Here is a 12,627-nt window from a genome sequence, read left to right on the forward strand (position 1 = left end):
CTTCCTCCACGAGCCCCCTACTTACGCTCATCGTCGACGCGCTTCCGCCATCTCCCGCCTTCTGCGACCGCAATGGCACCCAAATCCACCAAAGGAAAGGGGTAGCCAAAGATGCCGACGCGGCGGAGCTGTAGGAGAGCGACCTGGTGGCGCGACGGGCGCAGTTTGCCCTCTTTCCCTCGATGATCGACGTGCCCATGCTCCGGGAGTACTACAAGCTTCTATGTGGGGAGAAGACGGGGGGAGAAACGACGGGGCATCCGTCCACGTGCGTCTTCCCTGCCAGCGCCGGGCCCGCCCCAAATCGGTACCCTTTTTTTGTCGACTACTTCTCTTGCGGGCTTTGTCCCCCTTTCTCTGATTTCTTCAAGGACATCATGCACACCTTCGGCTTCCGCCTCCTGGATTTTACCCCAAATTCCGTGGCGTGCATGACCCTTTTCGCACACCTCTGCGAGGGCTTTGTCGGGGTGCATCCCAACACGGCACTCTTCCGCCACTACTTCCCCCCTCGGATCCAAAAGGGAGGCACCATCACTGGCAGCGTCGCTTGGATCCCAAGGGCCAAGGGAGCATACATGGATGGCCCCATGAAGGAGAGGTGGGAAGAGTGGCGGGGCCGGTGGTGCTTTATCAAGGAGAAGAACCTGCCAGCATTCTGTGAGGTCCATCGGGTGGTGCCGGTCCGTGAAAAGGACCGGGGCGACGTCGACGTTGACGACGAGAAGCTCACGATCGCCACAACTAGAATCCTCCGGCTTACCCAAGCCGGGCTCACCCTTGAGATGATTGGCGCGGACTTCATCCGCCGCCGGATCGCTCCTCTGCATGACAAGGGGAGGTCGGCCTGGCTTTCTGTGAATGCTGCTGATATCATGAGGCTCCGTCCCGGCCTTGACCAGAATTTGACGGTGCTGAGGAACGCCCATCTCTTCCAGCGGATCTTTCATCTCGAGGTCAATGAAGAAGGCGAGGTCGAGCGGTCCGGCAAGGTTGCAAGGGCTGCCACAAAGGCCGGTAAGGTGGACAAGGAGCCTGTCTTTAAGTTGCCAGCGGGGGTGGTCCCGCTTAGCAACAACTCCCGCCGGTCGGAGATCATCGCCATGATGCCGTTCTTGAACACGCATGGCCTTGACCAGAGCTGGGTCAAGCCTGATGAGCTCAAGGTGCAGGAGTTCTTCGACACCATGCACGAGGCATACATTGCCGCCGAGCCGTGGCTTGTCCAAGATACTTCTCAGGAGGAGTTGGACTACATCGCCGCCAGGTTGCGGGAGGCAAGGCTCGCCGAGGAGTCAGCAAAGCTTGCCGTGGAGGCCGGCAGCGCTGGCGGCACGGTGGACAACGCCGCGGCGGAAGCGGAGGAGGAGCACCTTACCCGGTGGGCGGCGGCCGCTGGGGAGGCTAACGGCGCCAGCACTAGGGCCCTCCTTGTTGAGGACGTCGCTGACGGGGCTTTGGAGGAGGACGAAGGGGAGGAGATCGCAGCCTCCGATCCTCCGGCCACCGGGAGGGGGCGAGTTCTGCGGCGGGCTGCCTCCGGCGAGCCGGTCCGTCCTGGTCGGGCCGCGCAGCTGCGACTGGCTCAAGGGACGTCGGCGCGCCAGAGGAGGGCCGCGGTGACGAAGAAGGTGGCGGAGGCCGAGGCAGTGGGGAGGAAGGCATCTGTTTCCTCGTCGTCCAGGCGTGCCCAGACGCCACTGCCCTCCCTGCCACCGGCAGATATCGGCGCGGGGATTGCCTTCGACTTCGAGCCCCTCAACCCGGAGAGATACTCTGGGCCGCCCAGGCCAGAGAGAAAAAGGAAAGCAACAGAGGAGGAGGAGGAAGAAAATGAAGAGTAAGCTTCTGCTTTCCTCCGTCATTTCTTACACTTCCCCTGACGGTGTTGCTCACTTGCTTTCATCTTGTAGGGATGTGGAGACGCTGGCCGAGAGGATGAAGAGGGCCAGGACTTTGGCGAGTGGCCAGCCCCTGGCAGGCACCTCCGGCACGCCACTAGTGGTGTCGAGCAGCCCTGACAGCAGGCCCCGGCCCAACCCCCAGCGTGAGTCCATCACCCATCCTTCACCAGCGTGCGTTATGCGCAATGCTTCAGTGCTAACCATGCCGTGGATGCAGGAGGGGAGCAGCACCAAGGGGAGCCACAAAGGGCTTCTCCTATCGTGCCGCCTCCGTCAACCACACCGCCCCGAGGGGCGTCCCCGGCAAGGGCACCAAGCCCTGAGGCCATGCACACGGAGGAGGGGGAGGAGAACGCAGGTGCTGGTGGCTTTGCTTCGGCGCCGGACCTTGGCAGAGAAAGGGCTTCCGCCTCTCGGCCTGGGGTGGGTAAGACATTTGCTCTTCGTCTCCACATGCATCTTTTCTTCTTTTCTTTGCTCTGACGTTGATTTTGTCTTGTTTCCTTCTTGGCATCTAGATTTCTCGTCGGCGGATCCAGAGGACGTTGACGCCGTGATCAAGGACGTTGCTGAGGATGCCGCGGCGCAGGCTGAGAAGATTGCTGCCGAGGAGAATGCAACGGGTGCCGCTGAAGATGCCACCAAGGGGCCTGCTGAAGAGCCAGACAAGGGGCATGTTGAGAAGCCCGGCAAGGGGCATGCCGAAGAGGCCGTCAAGGCCACTACCGAGGAGGCGGCGGTTGACGACCAACCCTCCTCCTCTGCTACCTCCGGCTCTGGCAGGTACCTAAAGGTTGGGGAGGACCTCTTCGTCCATCTCCCAGGTGCGTCAAGCTCCAGGGCCCCCATTGAGGGGGAGATGCTCGACGGCGAGGTTCTTGCCGCCGCCGGGCTTGACATTGTCGACGAGCCGAGCATCGTCGGCGATGGCTCCCAGGAGGAGCGGCTGCTCCGGGCCATGGGTGCCAGTTTTCAGAAACTCCAGGCTCTCCACTGTGCTCGCCTAGACAAGGCCAAGTCCAAGGCGGCGGCGGTGGAGAAAGTGGAGGTGGACTTTGAAGGGCGCGTAGCCGAAGCGCAAGATTGGTGGCGCCAGGATCAGGAAGAGCTGAAGGCCACTCAGAGCGAGCTAGCCAAGCATGATGTGGAGCTCACCATGAAGCTGGCCGACATCGAGAAGGCCCAGGATACGGCGAGGGCCCTGGCGCCGGAGCCGAGGCGGCCCGGTCCCAATGCGAGGCCGCATTGAACTCCCAGGAAGAGGACCTTGCCGCGTGCGAGGAGAAGCTTGCCGCCATGCTCCGCGGCAAGGATGAAGAGGTGGGCTAGCTCGTCGTGTAGCAGACCCAAGAGCTGGAGCAGAGGCATCAAGAGGCACTCAATTCTCAGGCCCAGGTCTACGCTGGCAAGGTGAAGGAGTTGGAGGAGCAAGCTCTGAAGCTGTCCCAGGAGAAGGACGCGCTCAACGGTGCCCTAGCGGAGGCGCAGAGCGCAGTCATCAGCAAGGCCGGAGAGCTCTCCGATGCCAACAACTCCATCAGAGACCTCCAGCTGAAACTGGGGGGATCTCGAGAAGATGCTGTCGGAGGCCAGGACCCGAGAGGCGATCTTGACCAAGGACCTGGCGACGGAGAAGCAGCTGCGGATGAACGAGACTGCCATCCTCAACGACCAAGTGACGGGCGAGAAGCGCTGGCCATCATGGGGGTGCCGGACATGGGGTACGCCCCGGAGGTGAACCTGAGCCCCAACGCCAGCCTGACCATATGCTTTGAGAGGGTGGTTGGCGCCCTGAAGCGGCTCCACTCCAACCGGGCGGCCTCCCTGGCTGAGGAGTCCCGGATTCTCTGCCGGGGGGCCATAACCGGGGTGCTCGTCAAGATAGCGCATTCCCGGAGGCCCGACCTCGACATCGAAGCGGTGCTGAAGAGCTTGCCGGAGGATGCTGACATCACAGCGCTCAATGAGCGTATCCAGCCCATCCTCAGCCGCATCGACAAAATCAAGAGGTTGGAGGGACAGCGCCGGGATTGAGTTTTTATCGCCGCTACAGGTTCATGACCAAGACAATCCTATCTTTAGTTAAAACCGCAGCGGCAACTTATGTAATATAACTCTACAGTACTCCTGAAATTATGCATGCCAATTTCCTGTTCGATTTTCCTTTGTATGTATGCCCCACGTCGACTGGGTAGGCTTGTCGGCGCGTAAACCCAGGGCGGCGTCTTGAGGACGGATCCTCATTAGCCTGCCGGGTGTCCTTGCTTCCGGGCGAAGCACCTTACCGCCATCAGCGCGGCCGCTCGATTTAGCGAGCTTGACTCGAGTCAGAGCCGAGAGCGTAGCTGATGGCGAAAGGCTACCCTGCCGCTCTCGACGCGGCCGCTCGAACTGTTGAGCGGACTCGAAACAGAACAAGGGCGTTACCAATCGCAAGAGGGCCCCTCTGCGTAAAGGTTTTCCATACATAGGCAGAACTGTCGAGGATAATAACCTTATACTTAAGGATAAAAGCTTAAAGTTCAGCATGACTTAGCTCTCTCGTCGCCGCCTCAGTGTCCTTCGCGCCAACAGGCATCGCCGCCCTCTTGGACGCCTTCCCCGAAGGAGCCGTGGCGATGATGAACTGCTAGGCCCACCACCAGACCAGATTCTCACAATTTGCGCCCATACCTGGTGCGCCAAAGTTGTCGGTGGGAAACGACACCTATGGGATCACAAGAATCCCTACTACGGTTGCGGGGCGCGGGATCGTGAGAAGAGCGGGACTAGTAGACAGCACAAAGGGGATTTACCCAGGTTCGGGCCGCAAAGATGTGTAAAACCCTACGATCCTGCTTTGGTGGATGTATTTAGTGTTCCTGAGCTCTCGAACTAGCTCTGAGTGTTGCCAGGTACCAAAGAGCCGAATCCTTCTCCCGTGCGCCTTGGGCCTCCTTTTATAGGTGAAAGGGACAGCCAAAGTGGCACACAGGAGGTAGAAAGTGCTACAGCATTGTGAGCTTATCGCTAGTATTACATGACAAAGCGCATTAAATGCGGGGCTTAGGTGTCCTTTACTTTATCGGGGATGGGGGTGAGGCCCGTCCCGTCCGTCGCCGCCCCTCATGGCTTTGACACGCGCCCTGGCCAGCGATGCATGCAGTGCCATGTAGGCATGTAGGCAGCTGAGGTGGCGCGGTGGTGGAGCCTCCATGAAGGGCTGCATGCTGCCACGCAGGTGCCTGCCCAGCTGGTTGGGCTGGCAGCTGCATGTGAACGGCGGCGGTGGAGACTTGCTGGCGCGGGCCTGGCAGTGGCCCTATTGGCGCGCCTGGCGAGGGTCTTGCCGGATGGCCCGGCAAGGGTCCTGCCGCGGCACGCCGTCGTCCCCGGCTAGGACCTTGCCGGGGGTCTCGTGGGCTTGTTCGGCAAGAGCCTTGCTGAGGATCATTGCCTTCCTATCCTTATTTGATCTTGACTATTCTTTGTCTTCATAAAGATCTGCATGCCAGCACAGAGGTGCCTCCTGATTCCCGTCCCAATGCCTTTGTTTAGCGTTGGTGGCTCGAAGGTGGCTCACTCTGTTGGTGTGGGGCGAGCTACCCCGGCAAGGGTCCTTGCAGGGGCAACCTGCGTTGCCCGTGCGACCTTTGTGGCCTTGGTCCTTGTCGTTGCTTTGTTCTCCTTGTGCCTTCGGCTTCTCTCCGGCTTCCCTCTCCAGTTCTGCTTATGCGTGGCCGTGGCAGGTGGCTCTGACTGCCCGTGCATAAGTAAAGGGGTCAAAAGCAGAGCCCCTACTTTTGTACACCGACAATAAGTACAAGGTGGTTGATATCATCATATATCCAACAAAATGGTATGCATAAGAAGAAGCAGAGTCAATCGTAATATTGTCTTGTTCGGAACAATGTAGAGAAGCCTATCTAAAGCCACTGTTGCAACAGCAAGGACTAGATTCCAAACAACGAAAACTCCTCTGAAGCCCACGATGCAGCAACGAGGACTAGAATTTTGAACCTCAGAAGCTCTATCTGGAGCCAACTATGCAGCAGGGACTGGAAATTCTGAAGCTCATTGTAAACTTGAACCAATGTATGTATTTCAGGTGTTCAAGATTACAAATGTTCTGACTGTCATGGGTGCAGTCGGAATAAACTTGGGTTTATGTAGCAAAAATTTGGACTTTTGAAAGAGGGACTTGCATACATATCAAACCAAGGAAAAATATACACATTTGATGTGTGTTGAGCTAAATGATGCTAACACTAGAGTAGGTGCATTAGATGCATGGCATACTAGTTGATTGCTTAATCCGAGAACACAAACGGCATATTTGGTCATGAAAAAACTAGTAAACAAATGCAACAATTTTAGGACAAACCAGTCGTAGATATTTTTCATATTCTGAATTTTGCATTAAGTGCGAAGATAATTACGCATTTTATGTAGTTCCACACAAATTAGACAAGCATGCATTCTAAAAATCCTAGACAACTTCATAACTACGAGCCATGATATTTAAGAGAACTAGTAGACACAAACATCAATCATATATGGCAACGTATCGGGTGAAAACGCTTGTTCAATGAAAATCTGAAAACTTTCCCTCTTAACCATTAGATCTAAAATGAACGGATAATATGAGAGGTGGGACCCCCCTTAGCCACTTAAACGTGTTTGACAGAAACCCCCCCCTCCACATCTTAATCTCCTTGTACAACTTCATCTCCTACCTCAGGCGATCTAGTCCCTGTGAAAACAAATCACCGCCGGAGCTCGCCGGAGACCCGGCGCTCGCGGCCGTTGATGACCGTCGGGTTGGACAGGGGAGATCCCTGTGATTTTCTGTACATACTAGGAGAACCTATGAACGGCCTCCGGTGGCGCCAACAGCTCCGAACTTCTTGAGCAGCATGATGGCGGAGATGGTGGGCATGGGCTCCACCGTGAGGTCGTCCATCACCAGGTAGCTCACCACCTCCTTCACGTACCTCCTGCTCCTGCCGCCGCCGCCTGCGCCAGCTTGCCGTGCGCGTCGCCGGGGCTCCACCACATCTCCACCATCATCGGCTGCCGGCACACCAGGCACGGCAGGCCGGCCACGTCCGTCACGCACGTCGGGTTCCCGCGGCACGATGTCCCGTATGGGCCCGCGCACCGGAAGTACTGCTTCGGCGGGGCAGGCGGAGGGGCGGCGGCCGCCGCCGCGGCCGGCTCGCCAGCGAGCAGCAGCGCGAGCGCGGCGGAGGGGATCGCCGGGCAGAGGATCGCGTCGTGGTCGGGCGTGGCGGTGACGAAGAATTCGTCGCCCAGTGCCTTCGCCCCGGCGTAGAGCGTGCCCAGGGAGACCAGCGCGGCGTGCGCTTCGTCGGCGTGAACGTCACCGGCGCCATCTCCAGCGCCAGCGGCGTGCTTGGCGATGACGCGCGCGGCGAGGCCGGCGGGCACGCGGGCGCGGGGTCTCCGGCGAGCTCCAGCGGTGATTTGTTTTCACAGGGATTAGATCGCGTGAGGTAGGAGATGAAGTTGTACAAGGAGATTAAGATGCGGCAGGGGGTTTCTGTCAAACACTACTAGTAGAAAAAGGGTCAAACGTGAAGCACATTAGTGCCGGTTTGTATTAGAGCCGGCACAAATGTATACATTAGTGCCGGTTCCAACGGCTAGCCGGGCCGCTCCCATTAGTACCGGTTCGTGGCTAACCTTTAGCACCGATTCGTGCCACGAACCGGTACTAATGAGGATGGTGGCAGGATGTTGCCAGTCTGGGCCCCACCCGGCACCTTTAGTACCGGTTCGTGCCACGAACCGGTACTATAGGTCCTCCTGCATATAAACCCTTCGTCCCGTCGCCGGCACCACCTTGTGGTGAGCCTCTTGTTCATGAAATTTTATATAAAAAATTGATGTTTGTGTGATTTGGATATATAGTTACTCGTATAATAATTATCTTACCCGTACGTTCTTTGTTATACATAGTGCCATGGTTTTGATATCCGTCCCCGTCGGCCCTCGTCCTTGTTATGATTCGGATGTGGTATATTCTCTTTTAAAACTATTTGTTGCATTTCGTGTTTATGACAAATTATGCCCATCAAGTTGACATAGATATTTTTATCTAGGAGGTATGTGAACCGGAAATTCCAACCGACCCTATTGTCGAGAGGTTAAATTTAGTTGAAAGAGAAAACGAGTACTTGAAAGAAAAATTGAAAAGAATTGAGGGGGAGAAGATGGAATTGGAGTTGCATGTTGCCGATGTCGTCGAAGATTAGAAAGATTAGAAAATATGCCATCGATAGTGAGGTTTGGTATCATTATGCTTTTGGATCAATTGTTACCTTAGTTGCAATCTAGATCGCATTTGTTGTTGCATTTAAATGCTTTAGCTAGAGAGTTATTTGTTTGTTGCATTTAAGTGTTGTATGAACTTTATGTATGAACTTGTATTAATTTGGTCTATTCGGTGTTGTGTAATGAAGATGAGCCGGCAATGGATGTACAATGACCGATGCTCTCCCAAGTTCGTTGAGGGCGTACATACTTTTCTGCTTGCGGCTGAGGCAAACAAGCGGGCGGATGGTTTTATGCCTTGTCCATGTGCTGGCTGTAAGAATGGTCGCAATTACTCTACGTCAAGAACCATTCACGTCCACCTGTTTGAGTCCGGTTTCATGCCCCACTATAATGTTTGGACCAAGCACGGAGAAAGAGGGGTTATGATGGAAGACAATGAAGAAGAAGAGGACGACGACAGCTATCCTGGCCAAGGGTTCCCTGAATACGATGATACAACAATGGGGGAAGAAGCTGAGCCGGTAATGCGGAAAGAAGCTGAGCCGGCAATGCGGGAAGAAGCTGAAGAAGAGGCATCAGATGAGCCCGTTGATGATCTAGGCCGGGCCATTGCCGATGCAACGAGAAACTGCGCAAGTGATTTGGAGAAGAAGAAGTTGCAGCGCATGTTAGAGGATCACAAAAAATTGTTGTACCTGAATTGCGTAGGTGACAAGAAAAGGCTGGGCAGCACACTAGAATTGCTACAATGGAAGGCAGAGAATGGTGTATCTGACAAGGGATTTGGAAAGTTGCTGGTAATGATAAAGGATATGCTTCCAAAGGACAACGAATTGCCCGAGAGTACGTACGAAGCAAAGAAGGTTGTCTGCCCTCTAGGGTTAGAGGTGCAGAAGATACATGCATGCCCTAATGATTGCATCCTCTACCGCGGTGAGTACGAGGATTTGAACGCTTGCCCGGTATGTGGTGCATTGCGCTATAAGATCAGCCGCGATGAGCATGGTGATGTCGAGGGCGAGCGCCCCAGGAAGAAGATTCCTGCCAAGGTGATGTGGTATTCTCCTATAATACCACGGTTGAAACGTTTGTTCCAAAACAAAGAGCATGCCAAGGCGATGCGATGGCACAGAGAAGACCGTAAGAAAGACGGAAAGTTGAGAACCCGCTGACGGGTCGCAGTGGAGATAAATCGAAAGAAAGTACGGGAAGGAGTTTGCAGATGACGCAAGGAGCGTATGGTTTGGTCTAAGCGCAGATGGCATTAATCCTTTTGGGGAGCAGAGCAGCAACCATAGCACCTGGCCTGTGACTCTATGTTTGTATAACCTTCCTCCTTGGTTGTGCATGAAGTGGAAGTTCATTATGATGCCAGCGCTCATCCAAGGCCCTAAACAACCCGGCAACGACATTGATGTGTACCTAAGGTCATTAGTTGAAGAACTCTTACAACTGTGGAATGGAACAGGTGTACGTGCATGGGATGAGCACAAACAGGAAGAATTTGACCTAAAGGCATTGCTGTTCGTGACCATCAATGATTGGCCTGCTCTCAGTAACCTTTCAGGACAGACAAACAAGGGATACCACGGATGCACGCACTGTTTGGATGACACTGACAATATATATTTGAATAGTTGTAAGAAGAATGTGTACCTGGGACATCGTCGATTTCTTCCGAGCAGGCATCCTATAAGAAAGAAAGGCAAGCATTTCAAAGGTGAGGCGGATCACCGGACGAAGCCTCGCCACCGTACTGGTGCTGATGTACATGATATGGTCAAGGATTTGAAGGTGATATTTGGAAAGGGTCCTGGCGGACAACCTGTTCCAAAGGACGCTGACGGACGCGCACCCATGTGGAAGGAGAAATCTATATTTTGGAACCTGCCATATTGGAAAGACCTAGAGGTCCGCTCCGCAATCGATGTGATGCACGTGACGAAGAATCTTTGCGTGACCCTGCTTGGCTTCTTGAGCGTGTATGGGAAGACAAAAGATACACCTGAGGCACGGGAGGACCAGCAACGTATGCACGGAGAAGACGGCATATATCAGGGTCATGCAAGCTACTCTCTTACCAAAGAAGAGAAGGAAATCTTCTTTCAATGCTGCTCAGTATTAAGGTACCGTCTGGCTTCTCATCGAATATAAAAGGAATAATAAACATGGCAGAGAAAAAGTTCCAGAACTTAAAGTCTCATGACTGCCACGTGATTATGACGCAACTGCTTCCGGTTGCATTGAGGGGGCTTCTACCGGAAAACGTTCGATTAGCCATTGTGAAGCTATGTGCATTTCTCAATGCAATCTCTCAGAAGGTAATCGATCCAGAAATCATACCAAGGTTACAGAATGATTTGGTGCAATGTCTTGTCAGTTTCGAGTTGGTGTTCCCACCATCCTTCTTCAACATCGTGACACACGTCCTAGTTCACCTGTGCGAAGAGATTAACGTTTTGGGTCCTGTATTTCTACACAATATGTTCCCCTTTGAGAGGTTCATGGGAGTCTTAAAGAAATATGTTCATAACCGTGCTAGGCCAGAAGGAAGCATCTCCAAGGGCCATCAAAATGAGGAGGTCATTGAGTTTTGTATTGACTTTATTCCTGACCTTAAGCCGATTGGTGTTCCTGAATCGCGGCATAAGGGCAGACTGGATGGAGAAGGCACGCTAGGAGGGGAACAAATAATATGTATGGACGGACATTCTCTCACTGAAGCACACTACACAGTTCTACAGAATTCCGCCTTGGTGGCTCCGTATATGGATGAACACAAGAATTTGCTACGCTCCAAACACCCGGAGCGGTCTGATGACTGGATTACACGTGAACAAACCAGGAGTTTTGCCAGCTGGTTGCAGACACGTACCATGCATGACACCTCTATTGAAGATGACCTATACTTGCTTTCCCAGTTACCATCTTCGAATATAATGACTTTCAAAGGGTACGAGATAAATGGTAATACATTTTACACGATCGCCCAAGATAAGAAGAGCACCAACCAAAACAGTGGTGTCCGCTTTGATGCAGAAACCAAGATGGGAAAGGAAACATATTATGGTTATATACAGGACATATGGGAACTTGACTATCGACGTGATTTAAAGGTCCCTTTGTTTCGGTGCAAATGGGTCAATATGACACGAGGCGGGGTAACGGAAGACCCACAGTACGGAATGACAACAGTGGATCTCAACAATCTTGCGTATGCAGACGAACCATTCGTCCTAGCGAATGATGTGGCACAGGTTTTCTATGTGAAGGACATGTCTACCAAGCCAAGAAAAAGAAAAGATAAGGAAGCGAATGCATCATACGATGAGCCAAAGCGGCACATAGTTCTTTCTGGGAAGAGAAACATCGTGGGAGTGGATGACAAGACAGACAAGTCAGAAGATTATGAAAAGTTTGATGAAATTGCTCCATTCACAGTGAATATTGACCCGAGCATCCCGTTAAATGATGAAGATTTTCCATGGTTACGGCGCAAAGGGACACACGCGAAGAAAAAGTTTCACACCCTAAGATCTGGGATGTGATCGGCTTCACTAGCTATCATCACTTTCTTCTGTGTTTCGCACCGAGAGGGGAATCTCTGTAATAGTTAGGGTAGTTATGTGTTTTGGCATTTGAAACGCGAAGAAATTTTATGTGCAAACAAATTCTTTCATGCCTTTACTGATTTTTAAAGTTAAGTTATTCACAAACTAGTGATTCACACTAATTTCAAATAATTCAAAATTTAAACTATTCAAATTTGAAAACTACGGGCACTAACAGAAAGTTTGTAATTTTTTGTACCTAAAACAAAAATGTTCACAAAGAAACTCTAAATACACAAAAAAACAACACAAAAATAAATAAAGCAAAAAATAATAAAAAAAAGCCCTAACAAAAAGTTTGTAATTTTTTGTACCTAAAACAAAAATGTTCACAAAGAAACTCTAAATACACAAAAATAAATAAAGCAAAAAAAAAGCCCGCCTACTAGGCTAGAGCGGCCTGCATACGACTAGAAACCCAACCTGTCGTTGGGCCAGGATGCAGGCCCGCAAAGGCCAAGTGGGCCTACAGGGCTGCAAAGAACACGTAGGCCCAGTAAGCCTGCTTTGTAGAGGAGCTCGAGAGAGCGACCGCACGGGGGTTTGTAAACCAGTGCGGTCGCCCCTCGGCTAGTGAGGTGGGACTAAACTTGTCGCACCGCACCTGCGCCAGCGCACCCCCTTTAGTACCAGGTCGTGGCACAAACCGGTACTAAAGGGGGGGCCTTTAGTACCGGTTTGTGCCACCACCCGGTACTAAAGGGGGTCGCTTCCGGCTGCTTGGCCTGGCCAAAACAGGCCTTTAGTACCGGTTGGTGGATCCAACCGGTACTAAAGGTGCCTTCTATATATACAACGGCTACGAAAATTTCAGTTTTCCTCTCTGTTTGTTC

At 52.9% G+C, this 12,627-nt stretch overlaps 1 pseudogene; it reads right to left on the reverse strand.

The window, feature by feature from the left end:
* Positions 1–6,750: 6,750 nt before the first annotated feature.
* LOC123067949 (uncharacterized) overlaps positions 6,751–12,627 on the reverse strand; it is a 32,851-nt pseudogene continuing 26,974 nt past the window's right edge.

This window comes from Triticum aestivum, chromosome 3B (assembly GCF_018294505.1).
Source record: "Triticum aestivum cultivar Chinese Spring chromosome 3B, IWGSC CS RefSeq v2.1, whole genome shotgun sequence".
Taxonomy (NCBI): Eukaryota; Viridiplantae; Streptophyta; class Magnoliopsida; order Poales; family Poaceae; genus Triticum; species Triticum aestivum.